The 24,666-nt window shown below is 49.4% G+C and overlaps 1 pseudogene; it reads left to right on the plus strand.

Annotated features, from left to right (window-relative positions):
* Positions 1 to 384: 384 nt before the first annotated feature.
* Positions 385 to 23,752, plus strand: LOC125518712 (uncharacterized; annotated as a pseudogene).
* Positions 23,753 to 24,666: the final 914 nt, after the last annotated feature.

A 24,666-nucleotide genomic window follows, 5' to 3' on the forward strand; every position in this document is an offset into this window, starting at 1 on the left:
TAGCTCTGTCCAAATATAGATGATTCGTAACTCATGCACCCACTTACAGCCGAATATTCTCTCTCAATTGGTTTTTTTTACAGTCGAATAGATAGCTTCACCGGCCCAGTATTGCCGACCGCAGGCCTCGGCCTGCAAGGAGAAAATAAGAAACTCGCTTTGTTGGCTGGTTTGGAGTTTGTCTCAAAAAAAAAGCCAATTTGGAGCTGAATTCGGACATGGAGTGTCAAAAAATGCAAACTGGAGCTGAATTCGGATATGGAGTGACGCCAATATATAGCTTCGACACGCAATCTTGTGATCGCGTTAATTTGCTTCCCCCATCCAGCTTGGAATCGTCCGAGTCCAATCGTGAGAGAGAAGACTGCAACACCATCTAGGGCAATGCCGCTGCCGCCGCGCGCCGTGGTCCTGCCATCGCCCGCCGTCGCCTCGAAAGTGGCACCCAAGAGAAGCAAAGTTGCGGTGATGACAGCGGCCAAGAGAACTAGTGGCGCCCCGCTCGCCGAAGAAGGTTCCTCGGGTGGATGCAGCGGCCAAGAAGTCGAACAGCGCGCCCCGCTTGCCTGCGAAGGTTCTTCAGAAGTCCACCGTGGATGCGGCGCGCCGGCAACTGCGATTCGCGTGCGGCGATGCTGTCGAGGTGCGCAACAGGTTATTCTCGAACGTCGTCTTCTCCGGCAACAGGCAGCTGGTGATCTACCTCCGCGCCAAGGTACTCTCCGCCTCGGCCGGCACCGAGTCCTACCTCGTCGAGTACCCCGCCATCAACAGCAAACCCAGCCGTGTCGCACGAGTGCCATCATGGGACGTCCGCGAGCCCCGTCACACTCCACCGCAGGCGCACCCGGCCGCTGACGCTGCACGGCCGGCCAGTTCCAAGAGACCACCACCGCCGGAGCGGACTGACCGCGGCGATGATTGTTGCAAGAAGGCGAAGAGGGTCGGCAAAGGGATCCCGATGGACGCGCTGTGCCGATTCTACGAGGAGCACGACCCAGAGTTTGCGTCGGAGCTGCGCCGCGGGATGATCGTGAAGGTCGATGAAGGACGCCCACCAGTTTACGATTAGTTATAGTTCTTCGGGAAGTAGTTTTCTCTTTTGCTCTCTCTAGTAGTTGTCGGTTATGAATTCATGATCGATCGCTGGATAGAGGAATTGATGAACATGATCATTAGCAGTAAGAACTCTGCAATTGACTAGATGTATCATGAATTCATGATCGCTGGAGAGAGGAATTGATGTATGTGTGTAGTCCATATATTATTAAATTCATGATTCTCGTTTTGCTTGAGATCAAAAGGTGAAGAGAAAGCAGCTAGCAAAGTAAGTTTTTTTGTTCTGGTTCAATCATATGCAGGATTGCTCTATCGTCCATCGACCGAGTTCAGCTGTTACGCTGTAACTCCTAAAATTTGCCGTTCCCTACAATCTGAAGGCACTCCTTCCTCTCCCCTGATTCTGTTAATAATCGGGAAAAACATCATATCGGCGATAGAGAGACGCTCAGGTAACACGCACGACGGCAGCCTCAAGTGACCATCATTTCTCTGGAAGTGCGTCATATCAAGTTTTCCTTACAAGAATGTCCAGGGAGAAAACAACTTATCTGTGCTGTCTAAAAAAAGAAAATTCATTATCAGTACATATTCTGTGAAATGTAGTATTTGCCAGAAATGGAGAGTTGTACCATCCAAACTGAAATATGAGCAAATCCGAGAGAATATTATACAAGTTCCTTTTTCTTGCAAATATGTCCATGGGTGGAAGCCACAAGTTACATGCCATGATCCAACTGATATATCTGAGGATAATGGCATGGCATGGGCAATTGATATCCCATGCATCCCTCAGACCCCTCTTGGGTGGGAAAGGAATATTACTCTAAGGAATGAACAGAGCACGAGATTCGCTGATGTGTGAGTATTACTTGTTTTGCACAACATCGTAGTTAATTTGTTTTCTAGCTTTTTGTATTTATTTCTGAGCAAATGATGTTGCAGTTGTTTTCTAACGTCCCTGGGTCGTAACTTTGAGAACTCAGAATGCTCATTTATGGTTTAGGAACTTAATTCTGTTCATATTTGATCAATGGTTAACCATTCATTCCTGTGGTTACACACCTTACACACCTATATAAAAGGATGTGCTTGCCTGTCCGTGTATGTATTGTATGACTATTTCGTAACACTTATACATCCTTTCAGGTACTATATCTCTTCCGCAGGCATAAAAATAAGATCCAAGAAAGAGGTCGGCAGGTAAGCTAACTTTTGTTTGGTCAACTTCTCTTCAATATCGTTACTTTCTTAAGCATATTATAATGCTCATATGCAGTTTTTCATTCATCTAGCATGTTGATAACCGCATCTGACTGGTATCCACTATTATTATCATAATTGTTACAAAGTGTTATTATTGTACTTTCACTACCTCAATGGCTCAATGATCACACAACCAGCATTCAGGCTTAGCTTTGTCGGGGCTTATTTTCAGAAATCTCGCCTGTTCTTGCAATTTGAACGTTGGAAACAACACAGAATACATGCGTATACTATGTGAAGTTGTGAACTTCTCCATGTGCTTCACTCTGTCTAGATGCTTATCTTATTATTCATATGTTATACTTTGATAGGTATCTTGAAGAGAACCCAGACTATGCTGCCGATTTACATTTACCTCAGTTTTCGTTTAAGGTACCTAAACCTCCAAATTGCCCTCGTCCGTCAGAGCTTATTGAACCAACTGAAGGTATTTATGCACAATAACACGGTTACTTTAACTGCCATGCTAAATGAATTGCTGTTGGACAAGCCTCTCTTCTGTTCGAACAATAGCCACTATTGTTTGAAATTTGTACCAGTGATAAAATGGTTTTCATATTGCCTTGTCAACTAATAATGCGTTACAAGTTTGTGTACTTTAATATCGTGGTACTTAATGGAACTATTTAAGTGGTAGGACAAGTGGTGAGCTGGGGTGTACAGGATAGTAGGGCATTCATGTAAGCGAAGTTTCACACATGCCACTCATATTTTAAATGATCATAACAGGTTGAGATGTCATACATTGGATTTTACTTATTGTTTTTAAATTTCTGTAAATTTGATGGCAAACCTGATAACATAATGTGTGAAACAGAGAGGAAATAGATTGGATCGGCGCACCCAACATGGTATCCTAGGGATGTATTTATATGGATGCAACTAGGGCACAGATTATAAGTAGTTACAGGAGATAAGTATAGATATTAACAGACTCCTATATCCTAACAATATACAGTTTAACATCCCCGCTCAATCTGAACTTCCTTCGCGAAGATTCAGATTGTATCTATTTGAGACAAACGATGCCTCGGCTAGTGGTTTGGTGAACGTGTCAACAACCTGTTCCTTGGAAGAGATGAACTTAACATCCAATGCTTTGGCTGCGACCCTCTCACGAACAAAGTGAAAATCCACCTCGATATGCTTGGTCCTGGTATGAAACACTGGATTTGCAGACAAATAAGTGGCGCCTAGGTTATCACACCACAATATTGGAGGTCGTGGCATAAACACTCCAAGCTCTCCAAGAACTGACTGTATCCAGATGATCTCAGCTGTGCCGTTGGCAAGTGCCTTGTACTCAGACTCCGTGCTAGACCGTGAGACTGTGACCTGCTTCTGTGAGCTCCAAGAGACAAGGTTGGGACCAAGAAAGACAGCAAACCCTCCTGTAGACCTGTGATCATCACTGCATCCAGCCCAGTCCGTGTCAGAAAAGCAACTCAACACCGTTGAAGGTGACTTGCGGATGGACAGACTCATACCACAAGTGTACTTGAGGTACCTCAAGATCCTTTTAGCTGCTGAAAAGTGTACAGTCATTGGTGCATGAAGGAACCGACAAACACGATTCACAGCAAAGGAAATATCCGGCCTGGTCAACGTCAAGTACTGAAGTGCTCCAACCAAACTACGGTATGTAGTACTGTCATCCCGAGAGAGAGGTGCCCCACTATCTTTGCTAATCTTCTCACTTGAGGACATGGGAGTGGTGGAAACTTTGCAATTTTCCATAATAGCACGGTGGAGAATGTCACCAATGTACTTCTGTTGAGAGAGCACAATCCCCCGTGGTGACGACTTCACCTCAACTCCAAGGAAAAAATGCAAGGGACCAAGATCCTTGAGCGCAAACATGGCATGCATGTAGATCAGCAAGTAGCTTAGTCGTTGCAGTAGGTGATGAGCTGGCCACAATGATGTCATTCACATAGACGAGCATAAACATGGTGACACTGCCATGATGAAAAATGAACAAAGATGTGTCTGATTTAGAGGCCACAAAACTAAGTTGAAGTAGACGAGAGCTTAACCGGGAGTACCAGGCTCGGGGGGCCTGTTTAAGTCCATAGATAGCTTTACACAACTTGCACATAGACCGAGGGGCAGCAGGATCCACAAACACAGGAGGTTGGCGCATATACACTTGTTCCTGAAGAACTCCATGAAGAAAGGCATTTTGAACATCCAACTGGCGAAGACACCAACCTCGAGAGACAGCAATGGAAAGAACCAGACAAACAGTAACCGGTTTAACAACTGGACTGAACGTGTCATCATAATCGAGACCATAGCGTTGCTTGAACCCTTTGGCGACAAGACGAGCCTTGTGACGATCAACAATGCCATCAACCTTGTACTTTACTTTGAAAACCCATTTGCAGTCGATTACATTGGCATGAGGTGGTGGGGGAACTAGGGTCCACGTACCATTGTGACGAAGAGCATCAATCTCAAACTGCATAGCAGCACGCCAAGCAGGAGATTCCAAGGCCTCACGGTGATCACGGGGTTCCCTGGAGACCAAGGACCCACGGCGGGACGGATCATAGTTGACAGTACCATCCGTACGATGAGCAAGTTTGCGAGTATGATCACGTGTGAGCGTGACCATTGCATGGGCAGGAGGTGCCGGAGCAGAGGATCCGGGAGCAGCAGCCCAAGAGGGAATCGGATCCTCACGGGATCCCGTGTTGCCAGCGGACGCAACAGGAGAATCCGACAGCGATCCCGAGGAGGGAACAGGCGACGCAGGCGCGTCTGTCGCGGGACCGGGCCGGCCCACCGACTGGCTGCCAGGCACATGGGCAGCAGCCTGTGGCGGGTCGGGTGCGGAGGGAGCCGGGCCAGTGGCGGGCCCCGCCACTGAGGGGGACAGGGCGTGCGGGGTGGCGACCGGGCCATCAAAGGCCTCCACGTGGGCCAACGGATGGGGCGCCTCCCCACGGTCGCCTGGCGCGTCGTTGTCGCCGTCTGCTGCGGCTACGCGTTCCGAGGCTGGATCAGCTCCGGATCCTATGCCCGGATCTGCCTGAGACGCGGGAGCGCCTGGCATACCGGGGATCTTCTGCGCCGAAGGAGAGCCTGCATCCAGGTTAGAAGACAGAGCAGATATACCATAGTTCATGTGGTCATGCGGGAATAAAAGGATGGTTTGCTCGGCAACGCGAGGTGGTATGGGAGAGGCAGACGGGTTGGCAAAAGGAAAAACTTTTTCATCAAACGTGACATCTCTAGAGATATAAACACGAGCTGTGGGTAGATGAAGACATTTATACCATTTGTGGCGAATGGTGTAGCCAACGAACACACGTTGTTGGGATCGAAGAAAGGCGAGTCTGTGTGTGTTGTAGGGACGCATATTGGGCCAGCAAGCGCAACCAAACGTACGAAGCGACATGTAGTCTGGTTTGCTGGTGAACAGTTTTTCCATAGGACTAAGGTTGCCAATGACACGACTAGGTAGACGATTAATAAGATAGCATGCCGAGAGATAGGCCTCATCCCAAAACCGTAGCGGCATAGACACATGTGATAGTAAAGAGAGCCCCATGTCAACAATGTGACGGTGCTTCCTTTCAGCAGAACCATTTTGTTGGTGTGTGTGTGGACAAGATACATGATGCATAATGCCAAGTTGACGAAAAAACGTGTTGCTAAGCTTCTCGTACTCCCCACCCCAGTCGGATTGAACACATAAAATCTTGCGAGATAAAAGGCGTTCAACATGAGCAAGGAAGTCACGAAAAACATCAAACACATCACATTTTCTCTTGAGAAGATAAATCCACACAAATTTACTATAATCATCGATAAATGAGACATAGTACTGGAACCCACCAGATGATGTTTTGGAAGGTCCCCACACATCCGAAAAAATAAGTTCTAATGGGAAGGAAGAAACACTCGAGGATCTAGGAAAAGGAAGCTGGTGTGCTTTGCCTTGTTGACATGCATTACACACATGGGTCATAGACCGACTAGAAGAAGCTATTTTATTGGATGATAAAACGTCCTGAACGACATGAGTGGAAGGGTGGCCAAGCCTTGCATGCCAATCTTCTGCTGACAACCTAACCGAAGATAGAGCATGATGAGATGATGGCCGAATGGGGTAAAGCCCGTTTTCACATCTGCCTTGAAGTAGAACCTTCTTGGTGATCAAATCCTTCATAAGAAAATGAGTAGGATAATACTTTAGATAAGCATGATTATCAACAACAAGGCGATTGACGGAGAGAAGGTTTTTGTCAGCGTTAGGAACATGCAAGATATTGCGAAGTTGAAGATTAGCAGAAGGGGTAGGAAGAATTGCATGACCACGGTGAGCTATGTGCAAACCTGATTCGTCAGCTGTGTGGATGCGGTCTCTGCCTGGATACTTCTCCCGGATCGTGAGGCGATCTAGATCGCCGATGATGTGGTCCGTGGCCCCGGTGTCAGTGAACCAAGCCGGGTCACCTAGGATGGAGGGAGGAGACGCAGCAGCAAGGCCAGCCATCTTGGACTGTTGCAGTTGGAACACATGGTTGTAGCGCTAACCGCACTCCCAGGCGTAGTGCCCAGGGCTGCGGCAGAGCTGACACTGAACGCGGTTATCGCCGCGGTCACCGTAGTCACCGCGATCACCGCCGCGATTGCCGCCATAGTCGCCTTGTTGGCGCGAGCCGCCGCCACCACGGTTCCCGCGCTCACCACCGCGAGAATTGTTATTGTAGCCACCGCGATCTCCGGAGTTGCCGCGGCTCTTGCCGCGGTAGTTGCCCTTGCCCCGATTGGTGTTGTTGTTGGTGTTGCCGTTGGGGTCCCGGGCGACGTAGTTGACGGAGGAGTCGCCATGCTGGAGATGAAGACGTGTCGCGTTGTACTCGCGACGCCGTTCGAAGGAGATCGCGTGGGAGTAGAACTCACCAAGCGTCATGCCCTCGGGACGAGTAGTATACGCCGTGATGAGAGGCTCGTAGTCGCTGTCGAGGCCGGTGATGACAACGGTGATGATGTCTTCTTCGCGCATGGGGCGGCCAACAGCGGTGAGCTAGTCGGCGTTGGAGCGGATCTTGGCAAAGTAATCCGCCATGGAGAGGGTGCCCTTCCTGAAGACGACCATGTCCAGTTTGATCTAAACGATGCTGGCGTGGCAGTGGGTGGTGTACATCTCCTCGACATGAGCCCAGATGGCATGAGAAGTTTCCAGCCGATGCAGCTGCTACAATACCTCGTCAGAGAGAGAGGCAAGGAGATAGCTGAGGACGATTGTGGGAGTCCTGGATTAGGGGGTCTCCGGACAGCCGGACTATCTCCATTGGCCGGACTGTTAGACTATGAAGATACAAGATTGAAGACTTCGTCTCGTGTCCGGATGGGACTCTACTTGGCGTGGAAGGCAAGCTAGGCAATATGTATATGGATATCTCCTTTTTTGTAACCGACCTTGTGTAACCCTAACCCTCTCCGGTGTCTATATAAACCGAAGGGTTTTAGTCCGTAGGACAACGATCACAACATATAATCATACCATAGGCTAGCTTCTAGGGTTTAGCCTCTCTGATCTCGTGGTAGATCTACTCTTGTAACACCCATATCTTCAATATTAATCAAGCAGGACGTAGGGTTTTACCTCCATCAAGAGGGCCCGAACCTGGGTAAAACTTCAAGTCCCTTGCCTCCTGTTACCATCCGGCCTAGAAGCACAGTTCGAGACCCCCTACCCGAGATCCACCGGTTTTGACACCGACATTGGTGCTTTCATTGAGAGTTCCTCTGTGTCGTCGCCGTTAGGCTTGATGGCTCCTACTATCATCGATAGCGATGCGGTCCAGGGTGAGACTTTTCTCCCCAGACAGATCTTCGTATTCGGCGGCTTTGCACTGCGGGCTAATTCGCTTGGCCATCTGGAGCAGATTGAAAGCTATGCCCCTGGTCATCAGGTCAGATTTGGAAGTTTGAATTAACGACCAATATCCGTGGGGACTTGATCTTCGACGGATTTGAGCCACAGCCGGGCGCGCCGCACGGTCGTGATGGGTATGACCTAGCTCTGCCACCGGACGATACTCCAGAGGCCGCGCCCGCATCAGCTCCGACCCTTAGCTCGGAGCCAACTGCGCCAATCGAGGACGGGTGGCTAGACACCGCCTCAGGGGCTGCAGTCTCGACGGCGATCGAGCCGAACACCAGCATAATTCTCTGCACAGCCCGTGACTCCAAGGTGCCGGACTCTCTTCCGGACCCCGAACCATCCGCGCCCCTGCCAATCGAATTCGAGTGAGCGCCGATCATGGAATTCACCGCCGCGGATATCTTTCAGCACTCACCCTTCGGCGACATTTTGAATTCACTAAGGTCTCTCTCTTTGTCAGGAGAGCCCTGGCCAGATTATGGCCAACAGGGTTGGGATGCGGACGATGAAGAATTCGATGCCCACCCACCACCCACTTTGTAGCCACTGTCGATGATTTAACCGACATGCTCGACTTCGACTCCGAAGACATCTACGGTATGGACGACGATGTAGGAGACGAACATGAACCAGCACCTACAGGGCACTGGACAGCCACCTCATCGTATGACATATACATGGTGGATACACCCAATGAAGGCAACGGTGACGAGATGGCGGAGGATGACCCCTCCAAGAAGCAACCCAAGTGCCGACGTCAGCAGCGCCGCTCTAAGTCCCGCGAAAGCAAAAGTGGTGATACCGGCACAGGAGATAAGAACACTCCGGATAGCGCCGAAGACAACAACAATCCCCTCCAGCAAGATTTAGAGCAGGAGGATGAAGGAGCCAGCTCTCCTGAGAGAGCGGTTGGCGGAGAGGAGGAGGATGACAATTACATGCCCCCTCCAAAGACGAGGCAAGCCTCGGCGATGATGAATTCGCCGTACCAGATGATCCCGTCGAACAAGACCGCTTCAAGCGCAGGCTTATGGCCACGGCAAATAGTCTGAAGAAAAAGCAGTAGCAGCTCCAAGCTGACCAAGATCTGCTAGCTGACAAATGGACTGAAGTCCTCGCGGCCGAGCAATATAAACTCGAGCGTCCCTCCAAGAGTTATCCAAGGCGCAGGTTACTTCCCCGACTGGAGGAAGAAGCATATGAAACGGCTGATCGGCCACCTCGTGGCCGCGATAGAGAGGCATTCCAGCCAAAACCTCAGCCTCCACCCCAACGCCATTCAAATAAAAAGGCATGGGGAGATACGCCAGACCTGCGAGACATATTGGAGGACAAAGCAAAGCATTCAAGATCGATCTACAGATCACGAGGGCGCACCACTCTACGAGACGATAAACGTCACGCCGGATACAGTAAAAGCAAATCCGGCCGGGCTGAACACAGCGGGCAGGACCCATTCGAGCTGCGTCGTGATATAACCCAATACAGAGGCGCCGCACACCCCTTATGCTTCACAGATGAAGTAATGGAACATCAATTCCCAGAAGGTTTCAAACCTGTAAACATTGAATCATACGACGGCACTACAGACCCCGCGGTATGGATTGAGGACTTCCTCCTCCACATCCACATGGCCCGTAGTGATGACTTACATGCCATCAAGTACCTCCCACTAAAACTCAAAGGACCAGCGCGGCATTGGCTCAATAGCTTGCCAGCGGACTCCATTAGCTGTTGGAAAGATCTGGAAGCCGCATTTCTCGACAACTTTCAGGGCACTTATGTGCGACCACCAGACGCCGATGACTTGAGCCACATAATTCAGCAGCCAGAAGAGTCGGCCAGGCAATTCTGGACTCGGTTCCTTACAAAGAAAAATCAAATCGCCGACTGTCCGGATGCGGAGGCCTTAGTGGCTTTCAAGCACAACATCCGAGACGAGTGGCTAGCCCGGCACCTTGGTCAGGAAAAGCCGAAATCTATGGCAGCCCTCACGACACTCATGACCCGCTTTTGTGCGGGAGAAGACAGCTGGTTGGCTCGCAGTAATAACATATCAAAGAACCATGGTACCTCAGATACCAAGGACGGCAATAGCAGGTCATGTCACAACAAGCATAAGCGCCGCATTAACGGCGAAAGTATTGAGGATACAACAGTCAATGCCGGATTCAAAGGCTCTAAACCCGGTCAGCGGAAAAAGCCATTCAAACAAAGTACGCCGGGTCCGTCCAGCTTGGACCGTATACTCGATCGCTCATGTCAAATACACGGCACCCCAGACAAGCCAGCCAATCACACCAACAGGGATTGTTGGGTGTTCAAGCAGGTCAGCAAGTTAATTGCCGGAAACAAGGACAAGGGGCCACATAGCGATGACGAGGAAGAACCTCGGCAGCCACACACTGGAGGACAGAAGAGGTTTCCCCCGCAAGTGCGGACTGTGAACATGATATACGCAACCCACATCCCCAAGAGGGAGCGGAAGTGTGCGCTCAGGGACGTATATGCGTTGGAGCCAGTCGCCCCAAAGTTCAACCCTTAGTCCTCCTGTCCGATCACCTTCGATCGCAGGGACCACCCCACTAGTATCCGTCACGGCGGATTCGCCGCACTGGTCCTAGACCCAATCATCGACGGATTTCACCTCACTTGAGTCCTTATGGACGGCGGCAGCAGCCTGAACCTGCTTTATCAGGACACAGTGCGCAAAATGGGTATAGACCCCTCAAGGATCAAACCCACAAAAACGACCTTTAAGGGCGTCATTCCAGGCGTAGAGGCCCACTACACAGGCTCAATTACACTGAAAGTGGTCTTCGGATCCCCGGATAACTTCCGAAGCGAAGAGTTAATCTTCGATATAGTCCCGTTCCGCAGTGGTTATCACGCGCTGCTCAGACGAACCGCATTTGCTAGATTCAATGCGGTACCACATTATGCATACCTCAAGCTCAAGATGCCAGGACCTCGCGGAGTTATTACAGTCAATGGAAACACAGAACGCTCTCTCCGAACAGAGGAGCACATAGCGGCTCTCGCAGCAGAAGCGCAAAGCAGCCTCTCAAGGCAATCTACCAGTTCGGCGTTTCAAAGCCCGGACACCTTCAAGCGCGCTCGGGGCAATCGGCAAACAGACCGTCTGGCGCGATCTGAGCTCGCGTAGCAATATGGCAGCCAGCCCAATCCCAGCCCAACGGCGTTGTTCGTGCCGCGCGTACATAATTACGCATTAAAAATACCATGAGCACAGGTGGGGAGGGGGGGCACAACTACGGCACGCCCCAAAATGCGGCCTAAACCGCACCAGGGGCTTCCCGTTTGGTTATTTTTCTTTTTCTTTCAGGACTTCAATCTCTGGAAACACTGTCCGACAGCTCTATTGCCAAACACATGATACAACAACCAAGGAAGCCGACAACTACGGAATTCCCAGGTGGATTATAGATTTCATATAATTCCTCAGCTCGCCCTTGGAAGGGACATAGTCCTACTCTTTTGCTTATTACACTATCTGTATCACTCTGCTTTAAATGCAATTTTTTAATATACAATACATGACATTACGACTATTATCGCATTTTTGTTATATATATATATACATATCTATGTGTTCATTAATGACGCCTAGCAACCGTACACTCTGGTACGGCCAATGCACCAGGGGCTTACGTACCCACAATATGGTGTGAAAAGTCCGAACACTTTCACAAGTGCAGCACCCCGAACTTATAGCATTATATGCATCAGCTCCGAATCATGTCTTTGGTCAAATGTTGGGTTTGCCCGGCTCCTATGTTTTGGTACCTTACGTTCCGCTCTATCGGCTAAGGTAGCGCTAGGAGAACTACTGCGATTGTGCCCCGGTTCTGCCGGGCTGAGCACCTCAGTAGAGAAAGCTAAAACTGACTGTCATGATAAGGCGAGAGACTGGTCGCTGTTCGGCGAGGTTTTTCGAGTCCCTAAAGACTTATGCCGCTTAGGGCGAGGGGCCGGCTCCGTTCGGCTTACAGGCGTGTATCGCGCCGCGAATTCGGCCTTTCAAATACCAGGGGCTTCGCCGAAATTCAAAATTACAGAATTCTATGGCTAAGTGAGAGTGATAAAGCATTATTAGTCCGGTTGCCTTGTTCGTTGTGCTGAGCACCTCCCTCGAAGGACCCAAACATGGGAACAAGAGTGCTCAGGTTTATCCCGAACACCCCGGCACTCGTGGCATGGGGGCAGAAGCCGAGGACTAGCCATCTCTCAGATTGGATAAACAGCCAAACAGAAGGTAATATTTTAAATTCACACAAGCATTGCATAGCGAATATGATACAAGTTTTCATACAGACAGGACAAACCAAGCAAGTCTCATTCAAATATTACATTTTGCGAACACTCATCCGCGACAAGACGGGCACCCGGCAGAACACCCTCGTAGTACATCTCGGGGTGGCGGTGTTGTAACACCCCGGATGTAACTTTCCCAATTTGTACTCCAACTCTTGCCGTTTCCGGCGTTAAGTTATATTTATTTCCTCGGGTTCGGGTTTCTTCTCTGTGTGTTGTTGTCGTTGTCATGCATCTCATATCATGTCATCATGTGCATTGCATTTACATACGTGTTCATCTCATACATTCGAGCTTTTTCCCCGTTGTCCGTTTTGCATTCCGGCGCTTCGTTCTCCTCCGGTGGTCATTTCTAGCTTTCTTTCGTATGTGGGGATTAAACATTTCCGGATTGGACCGAGACTTGCTAAGCGGCCTTGGTTTACTACCGGTAGACCGCCTGTCAAGTTTCGTATCATTTGGACTTCGTTTGATACTCCAACGGTTAACCGAGGGACCGAAAAGGCCTCGTGTGTGTTGCAGTCCAACACCCCTCCAATTTGGCCCAAAACCCATCTAACTCTGCTCCATCATCTAGAGCGTTCGATCATGATCGCGTGGCCGAAAACCGCACCTCATTTGGACTCTCCTAGCTCCTCCTATGCCTATATATAGATCCCCACATTTCTAATCCCGGGCGAAACCCTAGATCCGCTCCTCCTCGCTCCGCCGGACAACGTCCGCGTCGAGCCGGACGCGTCCGAATCCAACCGCCGCCGCCACTTGTCGCCCTCCCATTCACCGCCGCCTCCACCTACCGCGCCGGCCTGGAGAGCCCGCGGGAGGCCCTCCCGGCCCGCGCGCCTCGCCGCCCGCGCCTCTCCCCTCGCCGCCTGCGCCTCGCCTCCTCCGCCCGGCGCCACCGTGCCCCTCGCCGGCGGCCGCCGCTCCGCCGCGCCGGCGCCGCCTCGACCCGGCCCGGCCGCCCCGCGCGCCATCGCCGGCGCCGCCGCATCCGGCCGCCGCGCCCGCCACCGCCGACCCCGTAGTCCGCCACCTCCTCCTCTCCCTCGGGTCCGGCCGGCGAGCGCCCCCTCCTCCGGCGAGTTTCTCCTCCGGCCGACGAACCTCGTGCTCCGTGCGATCCAGATTTGGATCGGGGTGAACAGTAAACCCTAGGTCGTTTTTTTGTCTAAGTCCCGAAATTGCAGATCCATGTTGCCATGTTCGTTAGGCTGTAACTTTGCATCCGTAGCTCCGATTCATGCATATAGCATATCAAAATGTTCATCTCAGAGAGTACATCATTTCATTCCATTGAATCATTTTCATTTGAGTTCATCTTGATGGCCGAAATACTATTAGAAGAGGGCTACTTGAGTTAATTGTCAGATCTGCTACTCCGTTTAGCACTTTTGTCATTTTTGCCATGATTATTGTGTGCATGATATGCCCATGAGTTCTACATGTGTTTTGTTAAGGGTTTTGTCATCTTTCTATAGGTGCAACCCATGTATTTTTAGGATGTGTGTGGTGACTTGTGCAAGCTGGCAAAGTGGTGCACTTAGTAACTCTGTTTTCAGGGACTTTGTAATTTCACTAAGTCCTGGATCTGTTTATCTCATGATGCCATATGTTCTTGTTGTTTCCTAGTGATCCGTGCTTCTTTTGAGGATGATCAGTAAGGGAGTTTTGTTAATATTGCAGTGCTATATCAATCCATGTCTTTGTTAGCAATTATGGAGCACCCTAGCTTGAGTCAATCGAGCTCTATTTTTGTTACTTTGTGAATCTGGGCAGATTGTCAACTTGTTTGCAATTTTGCCGGTGATGTTGTAGTTGATCCATGCATGCTATACTATTGTTCTTGCCATGTATAGCTTGCATTTTGTGCCTTCTTTACGGGTGTATGCTTGTCTTGCCATGACTTGCACCGTAGTGAGTGTATCGAGCTCGTAAACATGCCTAATTGAGTTATATTTCAGCATGTGTCAGTTTTTCACTAAGTCCGAAAACTGATTATGTTTTTGCTATGTTCGCGTGCTTGCAATTGTATTTTCTGATCCCTTTTGGCTCAAGGTCACTAAGGGACTTTTGTTAAGCTCTTTGAGTAGCTCCATGCCATTCTTTACTTTGCCATGTTCAGATCCTGTAGCATATAGTTTTGTTGCTCCGAGGAGGGCTACCTGATCTGAAATTCCAGACAAGTGTTGATTTCACTAAGTCTGAGATATGTTTGCCATATGCATTTTTGCCATGCTTGTTTGAACCTGTTAATGGATGATTTGGCCGTAGCTCAGTGCTAGACTTTTGTTAAGCATCTCGTGTGAATCCCTACCATGTATTTTGTTGTCATGTTTGGGTTATGTAGCATGTTCATCTCATTGCATTTAGATGCCTACTTGCTGTAAATTGCAGACCGGTGTCATTTTTGAATCGCTTGCCATTTCCAAACCGTAACTCCGATTCCGGCGTTCTTTATATCGTTTTCAAGCGATTTCATCTCATCTTTCCAGTGGAACACTTGGAATTCCAAGTTGAGGCCAAGTTCATACATTTCCTGTCATATCTTGCATTTTGCATCCCGCATCGCATCCCGCATAGCATATCACCTTTGCATTGTGTTGTTTGAGTTTGCACGTGGTTGATTGTATCCTTGTTGCTTGTTTGTCTTGTTTGGGTAGAGCCGGGAGATGATTTCGCTAATGAGGAGCCCGTTGAGTTTGCTTTTGAGGATCCAGTCAACTCTGACAACTGTGCAGGCAAGATGATCATACCCTCGAAATCACTACTATCTTTGCTATGCTAGTTTGCTCGCTCTTTGCTATGCCATTGCTACGATGCCTACCACTTGCTTGCAAGCCTCCCAAATTGCCATGTTAAACCTCTAACCCACCATGTCCTAGCAAACCGTTGATTGGCTATGTTACCGCTTTGCGCAGCCCCTCTTATAGCGTTGCTAGTTGCAGGTGAAGATTGAAGGCCGTTCCTTGTTGGAACATTACTTTATTTACTTGTTGGGATATCATTATATTATCTTTCTATCTTAATGCATCTATATACTTGGTAAAGGGTGGAAGGCTCGGCCTCTCGCCTAGTGTTTTGTTCCACTCTTGCCGCCCTAGTTTCCGTCATATCGGTGTTATGTTCCCGGATTTTGCATTCCTTACGCGGTTGGGTTATAATGGGAACCCCTTGATAGTTTGCCTTGATTAAAGCTTTTCCAGCAATGCCCAACCTTGGTTTTACCATTTGCCACCTAGCCTTTTCTTTCCCTTGGGTTCTGCAGACTCAAGGGTCATCATTATTTTAACCCCCCCGGGCCAGTGCTCCCCTGAGTGTTGGTCCACCTGTCAGCTACCGGTGGCCACCAGGGGCAACTCTGGGCTGGCCTACCCGTACCTAAGACAATCTGAGTGTGCCCTGAGAAAGAGATATGTGCAGCTCCTATTGGGATTTGTCAGCACATTCGGGCGGTGTTGCTGGTCTTGTTTTAACCTGTCGAAGTGTCTTGAATTACCGAGATACCGAGTCTGATCGGAACGTCTTGGGAGGAGGTCTATTCCTTCGTTGACCGTGAGAGCTTGTCATGGGCTAAGTTGGGACTCCCCTGCAGGGATTGAACTTTCGAAAGCCATGCCCGCGGTTATGGGTAGATGGGAATTTGTTAATGTCCGGTTGTAGATAACTTGAACCTTAACTTAAATAAAATGAATCAACTGAGTGTGTTACCGTGATGGCCTCTTCTCGGCGGAGTCCGGGAAGTGGACACGGTGTTGGAGTAATGTTTGCGCAGGTTGTTCTTTAGTTTCTCGCTCGCGCTTTGCCTCCTCTTCTCGCTCTCTTTTGCGAATAAGTTAGCCACCATATATGCTAGTCGTTTGCTGCAGCTCCTCATATATTTACCTTGCCTTACCTATAAGCTTAAATAGTCTTGATCGCGAGGGTGCGAGATTGCTAAATCCCTGTGGCTCACAGATTACTATTACACCAGATGCAGGGCCTGATGATTCCGCTCCAGGAGACGCGTATGAGCTCAAGTGGGAGTTCGACGAAGACTCTCAACGTTACTATGTTTCCTTTCCCGATGATCAGTAGTGGTACCCAGTTGGGGGTGATTGGGACCGTGTCGCTTGTTGGGTTATCTTTTATTTTGGCGCCGTAGTCGGGCCATGAGTGTTTGGATGATGTAATGTTATTTATGTACTTGATTGACGTGGCGAGTGTAAGCCAACTATGTTATCTCCCCTTTATTATTATATTACATGGGATGTTGTGAAGATTGCCTAACTTGCGACATATGCCTTCAATGCGATTATGTCTCTAAGTCGTGCCTCGACACGTGGGAGCTATAGTCGCATCGAGGGTGTTTCAGGTGCTCCTTGCCCTCCGGCGGCCCCTCCTTGATCAGCTTCACGGCGTCTAGCTTGACCCACTACGTTTTTACACGGGCGAAGGCCCGGCGTGCACCTTCAATGCAGACGGATCGCTTGACGACCTCCAGCCGTGGGCAGGCACCCACAAGCCGCCTCACCAGGCCAAAGAAGCTGTTCGAAAGGGCATCGCCAGGCCACAAGTGGACTATGAAGCCCTTCGTGGCCTGATCGACCGCCTTATGTAGCTCGGCCATCTGCTCCAGCTGGTCACTCATCGGCATCGGATGTTCGGCGTCAGCATACTGAGACCAGAACAGCTTCTCTGTCAAGCTACCGTCCTCGGCCTGGTAAAATTGTGCGGCATCAGACACACTGCGTGGCAAATCTGTGAATGCTCCTGAAGAGCTCCGGATTCGGGTAAGTAATCGATAATTTACTTTTACATGCTTGCTTTGCATATAGAAAGCCTTACCCGCCGCTATCTTCTTTATCGTGTCGATCTCCTGAAGGGCTTTCTAGGCCTCGGCCTTGGCACTCTTCGCGCTCTCACAGGCCACGGCAAGCTCAGACTCTCGCGTCTTCAAGTCAAGCTCCAACACCTCATGGTTCGTCACGAGAGCCTGGAGCTCTTGCTGCACCTCGCCACTCGAGCCTCGTGCCTCACTCGCTCGGTGCGCTCCTGGGTCGCCTTCTCTTCGGCCTGGGACAGCGCTTGCTTCAGGGTCGCCACCTCGGTCGTGGCCCCTGGCAAACATACAATGATCCCATCATTTAGCAATCGCGTCCTTTTTCTCATCTATAGACGGGGTATTACTTACCCTTGTTCTCCTCGAGCTGCCTCTTAGCAAGGCCGAGCTCTTTCTGGGACCCCTCGAGGGCCTTCTTCAGTACGGCGACCTCCGCAGTTAGTGCGGCGGACGCCGGCAGCGAAGCCTGCATATGCATATTGACGTACTTATATTAGACTCCTGCGATATTATTTGATCCTCTGTTCGGCTTTTCTTTGTGAACACCGAACAAAGCATCAGGGGCTACTGTCTATGCGGTAATATTTCTACTACATTTTAAAACACTTACCTCGAAGCCTGTTAGAAGGCTAGTACAAGCTTCAGTCAATCCGCTCTTGGCGGACTGAACCTTCTGGATCACCGCACTCATGATAGTGCGGTGCTCCTCCTCGATGGAAGCGCTGCGAAGCGCTTCCAACATAGTATCTGGCGCCTCTGGATGGACAGAGGTTACCGGCACAGGCGTCTCACCCCCTTAGAAGGGGACCGCCTGCCCGAGCTCGGAGCCGTTGGAGGGTCCAGCGCGGTGTTCGGCTGAGGGCCGAACTCGGAGCTCTCGGGGACCCCGTCCCCTCGGCTCCCGGAGTCCGGAAGGTCGCCTTGAGGCGCCTTCGGGACTGTCCCCTCTCGATCCGGTGCCTCTTGAGACAACACCTCGGCATCGTCGGCTGGATGAGGGGAGGTGGCGGTCGGGACTGGATCGCTATCCATGTCCGACGAGCCCAGGGAGACGTCCGAGGATACCTCAATGTTGGCTCGGGGCGTCCTGCACAATTGAGTTCGGCGTTAGGGAAAGCAATGCGACAAAGGAATCCTATGGTTACCTTGATATCCGAATACTTACGATCTCCCCTGGGGCTTGGCCCTGGGCAACCACCCATCTTCACTTTCGTCGGCGGCGGTAGAGCTGTCCGGAAGGAGCGTCCTTCCCTTCTTGGACCCTCCGGCCTCCCCAGTTGGGGCGGCCTTCCTTTTCTTGTCTCCCCCAGTCGGTGGGGGAGCCTCTTCTTCCTCTTCCTCATCTTCGGGGGAAGAGTGCGCTGCAGAGTCATCGGACGGTGAGTCCGACGACGCCTGGCGTCGGGAACTCTTTCGAGCTCCCTTGGCCTTCTTGGTCTTCTCCGGCACCTTATAAGGGGCCGGAGTCAGCATCTTTGTCAGAAGAGCGTCTGCGGGGCCTTCGGGCAAGGGAGCCGGACAGTCGATCTGTCCGGCCATCTTCTGCCAGTCCTGTCAAAATTACGGGAGTTTAGATCCCGCACAGAGCCAATCTATATAGAAAACAAGTATCCTGTAAAAGGTAAAACAGCTTACCGCACTGGCTTGGCGCTTAGTGTTGAATCCGCGATCCTCAGTAATGGGGGGAGGGACCGCGGGCACCCTTGAACAGCACCCTCCAGGCATCTTCACGAGTCGTACCGAAGAGCCTGTTCAGAGTTCGGTGCTGCGCCGGGTTGAACTCCCACAAAGTAAACTCCCGTTGTTGGCACAGGAGTATCCGGCGGACGAGCATAACCGAGACTATGTTGACAAGCTTGAGCTTCTTGTCCACCATGTTTTGAATACATGACCGGAGTCCGGTCAGCTCTTTTGAATTACCCCAGGACAGGTCCTTCTCTTTCTAGGAGGTGAGCCGCATGGGGATGCCAGATTGGAACTCGGGGGCCGCTACCCATGTGTGGTCGCGTGGCTCGGTGATATAGAACCACCCCGATTGCCACCCCTTTATAGTATCCATGAAGGTGCCCTCGAGCCATGTGATGTTGGGCATCTTGCCCACCATGGCGCCTCCACATTTCGCTTGGCGGCCGCTCACTACCTTCGGCTTGACATTGAAGGTCTTCAGCCATAGGCTGAAGTGGGGCTTGACGCGGAGAAAGGCCTCGCACACGACGATAAACGCCGAGATGTTGAGGATGAAGTTTGGGGCCAGATCGTGGAAATCCAGGCCGTAATAGAACATGAGCCCCCGGACAAAGGGATGGAGAGGGAATCCCAGTCCGCGGAGGAAATGAGTGAGGAATACCACCCTCTCATGGGGCTCGGGGGTGGGGATGAGTTGCCCCTCATCTGGGAGCCGGTGCGCGATGTCATCGGGCAGGTATCCGGCTCTCCTCAGTTTCTTGACGTCTCCCTCCGTGACGGAGGAGACCATCCACTTGCCTCCCGCTCCGGACATGGTTGGAGAAGGTTGAGATGGAAGTGAGGACTTGGGCGCTAGAGCTCGAGTGTGCGGGAGCGGATGAGCAGAGGAGGAAGAAGGCGTGGATAGAAAGGTGAATCCTTATCCCTTTATATGGGCGGACAAAATTAAGCGTCCCCACTTGCCTGGTAAAACTCGCTTATCCCCCAAGCGCCGCAATTGATGGCGCGGTTGGGTTACCCACGCCCGTATTGATGAGAATCCCGTAATAAGGGGACACAATCTCTGCCTTGACAAGACGTGTCAAAAAACTGCCTCGCGTTATGTGCGGGGCTGGTTAAAAGAAACGGTTTGAATAATCACCGGGCCATGACGTAGTGTCATGTTGCCAAAACAAGCTAGCGGATCAGATCCGTGAAAACATTATTCTCTCTACGGTGAAATGTGGAATTTATTTTGCAGGGTCGGACACTATCCTCATATTCAAATTCTTCTGTGATGTATTCGGAGAAGGAACCCGCCTTGCAATGCCGAAGACAATACTGCGCGCCGGACTCATCGTCATTGAAGCCTGGTTTAGGGGCTATTGTGGGAGTCCTGGATTAGGGGGTCTCCGGACAGCCGGACTATCTCCATTGGCCGGACTGTTAGACTATGAAGATACAAGATTGAAGACTTCGTCTCGTATATAGATATCTCCGGATGGGACTCTACTTGGCGTGGAAGGCAAGCTAGGCAACACGTATATAGATATCTCCTCTTTTGTAACCGACCTTGTGTAACCCTAACCCTCTCCGGTGTCTATATAAACCGAAGGGTTTTAGTCCGTAGGACAACGATCACAACATACAATCATACCATAGGCTAGCTTCTAGGGTTTAGCCTCTCTGATCTCGTGGTAGATCTACTCTTGTAACACCCACATCTTCAATATTAATCAAGCAGGACGTATGGTTTTACCTCCATCAAAAGGGCCCGAACCTGGGTAAAACTTCGTGTCCCTTGCCTCCTGTTACCATCTGGCCTAGACGCACAGTTCGGGACCCCCTACCCGAGATCCGCCGGTTTTGACACCAACAACGATCTGGTCCTGGCGGAACCAGGTGGCATACTTCGGGTTAGGCACACAAACCCCCTTGTCATCGGGGTCAAGAAGCTTGGCAGGAGCCGGAAGAGAGCCATCGACGTAGCCCGTGGCACCGGCTATGCGCATAGGTGGAAGGACTTGAGCCTTCTAAAGGAGGAAATTGGAGGTGGTAAGTTTGGCGGTGATCAGGCTGGCGGAGGGAGGGGGAACGTCAGAAGGCGGCGGGCAGGGAGAGCGTGGTTAGGGTAGAGGAGGAGGAAGCGGAAGCCGTAGGGGAGCCCATCGTGCGATCAAGCGGGTAGGCCTGATACCATGTGAAACAAAGAGGAAATAGATTGGATCGGCGCACCCAACATGGTGGTGTAGGGATGTATTTATATGGATGCAACTAGGGCACATATTACAGGTAGTTATAGGAGATAAGTACAGATATTAACAGACTCCTATATCTCTCCCTAATAATAAAGCACATATTGACTTTATCGGGTTCACCGTCACAATATGCTTCTTCCCGTGATTAGAAAAAGAAAAGGTCATGGAATCGAACCCCGACCAGAGCATGAGATGACACATGCCATACCAACACGCCAAGAGTCCACGTTAACAAAAATACTAGAATATTTTGATAGGAGGTAGAAAATTTGTTCCGAGACCCAGCTTTTAGGTTGTTCCGTTTCTAAATCTCCTCCTCTCGTGGGCCTCGGGCCGAGCTGAAGTGGCAGCCTGGCTATAGGAGAGTGGGCTTAGGCAAAAATTATTGCACAGTCCACGTTAACAAAAAGACTAGAATATTTCGATAGGAGGTAGAAAATTTGTTCCGAGACCCAGCTTTTAGGTTGTTCCGTTTCTAAATCTCCTCCTCTCGTGGGCCTCGGGCCGAGCTGAAGTGGCAGCCTGGCTATAGGAGAGTGGGCTTAGGCAAAAATTATTGCACAGTCCACGTTAACAAAAAGACTAGAATATTTCGATAGGAGGTAGAAAATTTGTTCCGAGACCCAGCTTTTAGGTTGTTCCGTTTCTAAATCTCCTCCTCTCGTGGGCCTCGGGCCGAGCTGAAGTGGCAGCCTGGCTATAGGAGAGTGGGCTTAGGCAAAAATTATTGCACCGGCAAGGTATCGAACTCACAACCTCTTCGTCCTTTCTAAGAAGGCAACCAACGAGCTCACTTTTCCTTGTGTTATAATGTTCTTTTCTGAATCAATAGTCCCACCTCGCTATAGTATATCAAAACGCACCAATTTATATACGTCAGTATGTAGACAATTAACAAGCCCTAAGATGAGGTCTGGGATTAGACGGCCGAAACGGATAATTATAATTAAAAGGAAAATGAGGTGCATGACGTTGCATACGTGCATTGTAAAAAAAGGAATTTCGAGCTATGAAAGGAAGGATGGATTTGAGGATTATTTATGGGATGCAAGGATATTGCCATACATGAAAGGATGGAAGGAATTGTGGATGATTAAAAGGAATGAGATGCATGACGTCGACATGCATTGTAAAAAGGAATTGTGGGCTATTAATGGGAGGATCTATATGAGGATTATTATGGGATGCAAGGATGGAAGGATGTGTGCATGTTGCAACACTTATATGAAAAGGATGCATTCCAGGATTTCGGGGCTGCAAACAGTAGAGCATTTAAACTTGGATTGCCAAAAAAACTATTTTTCCTAAGAGGTCCTCTAACACATAATCCTTCTTTTTTGGGTAAGGGTTGACAGTGGAATACCGAGACGAGAAAATATGGTCTAACCACAAGCCGAGCGGACAAATAAGGGATAGCATGAGAGTCCTAAAAATGTCTGAGGCATTTCGGTTCGAACGTGTGCGTTACGCTCCAAAACTATATAAGACAAAATATGTATTACCTCGCATTGGAGATGTCCTTACCATCGGCACCAAAACTCATTTTATGATCATTGTGCAGCTGAGACCAAGTGGTCCACCAGTCTAAATAATACCTTGCAAAGAGAGTATAACATGACCCCCATAATTTTTCTAAACCTCGATTCGTGCGCCTGCCTGCCGGCGGTGGCACCGTCCGGATGACGTACCGTGTGGGTGGGCGTTTTGAAGGATCGGGCAATTAGTGTTTTCTTCGTACCGAAGCACAAGGTGTTGTGCTTGCAGATGCACGCCAATTTATCCTTTCCGTTGCAACGCACATGCCCTTTTGCTAGTCCTAACAATATACAGTTTAACATAACATACACCATTGCACGCACTAGTGGCTGATGGATTATATTCCCTTTACATGAATATAAACTATATGAGAGTTCTGTTAATGCATGCTGCCTATATATAGCTGCATAACACAGACAGCCAGGTGGGTGACTTCTAGTACCCATGTTGATTATAGCACCACTCCTAGATTAAGTTCTTGCAACTAGCTAGCGATTTAGGGATCTTGTAGCAGCTGTCGGAAATTTAGACTCGCTGTGTGGGGTTCATTGGTGTTTGGTGATGTCTGCTGTTTCCATCTATTAGTATACTTACATACAATGACCCTTGCACAACAGATGACGTCTTGATGTGATTAGCTTGCTTGTCTTCTCTTCTGGCTCAAGTGATAAATGGCGTTCCTAGGTTCAGTGCCACCCTGTGCAACCATATGATAATTTGATACACATGATTTGTTATTTATCTGATGGCATGCTCTTATTTTCAGTGCCACCTCCGGTTCACGAGGATCCCGTGCACAACTACATGCCGGTCCCTCATGGAGAAGCCTATCCTGTAACTCACATACCAGTGACTCTAGCTCTACAAGTACCAGTGATGCTCTCCAAAAAGATAAAACTAAACCAGTGATGCTCTCCAGAAAGAAAGGAAAATGCTCTATAAGTGCTGTTCAAACGTAAGACTTGAAATGTGTTATTTTGCTGTATCATCTTACTGTATGTATTCTACCTTAGCTAAGGTCAGTCCCTTTATGCCGTAGTTTGCTCCAGCTTGGCTGGAACTGAGAAAGTTATTGGGACATCGACATCAACAGATGAACGTTGTTGCAGAAAGTTATTGAAACTGCCACATTGCTTTTACCTCACTCTGTTCGTGTGCTGTGAATGCCTATAACTTTAAGTTTATGCGTGTTGCACATCATAATCTCCTGTATAAGGTACAATCGTTTTTATTGACATCAATGGGTATTGGGACAGAGCTTAGATAACAGAAGTTTCTGCCACCCCCATTCTATGACCAAAGATCACATTATATACATCTGTCTATTTTACGTTTATGCGACGAATTGCATGAATGCGCAAGCCCATAGCATTTTAGACCTTTTTAAGTTCAAACATACAAATGACAAAAGCCATTAAACTATGCATCATATTGATCTGCATCTCAAAAGAAAAACAAACAAGGCGTGGTAGAACTAGCAAAATAGAAATGCATTCCAAGGAAAGAGTGAGCCCCATCCTATGATCAAAGAGTTACAAACTGGCATGACAAAATTTCAGCTGGGCTGCCACCTTTATTAGCTTGACATGACAAAATGTCACACATCGACCTCTGGTTAAGGGCCTCTTTGGGTGGCAAGTCTTGGAAGATGCAGGAACAAAAAAAAATCTTTATGAGGTCAAATAGCCCTTGTACCAATTATTTCTAATGGGTAGCGTTCTCGAAAACTTATTGAAAATCCTACGGATCATTTGCTTATTATATATACTTTCTCTTGACATAATGACGGGAGCCTTCTAGGGGTTTAGTGATTTTCACAAAAC

This window comes from Triticum urartu, chromosome 7A (genome assembly GCF_056163025.1).
Source record: "Triticum urartu cultivar PI428250 chromosome 7A, HENAU_Tu73, whole genome shotgun sequence".
Lineage (NCBI taxonomy): Eukaryota > Viridiplantae > Streptophyta > Magnoliopsida > Poales > Poaceae > Triticum > Triticum urartu.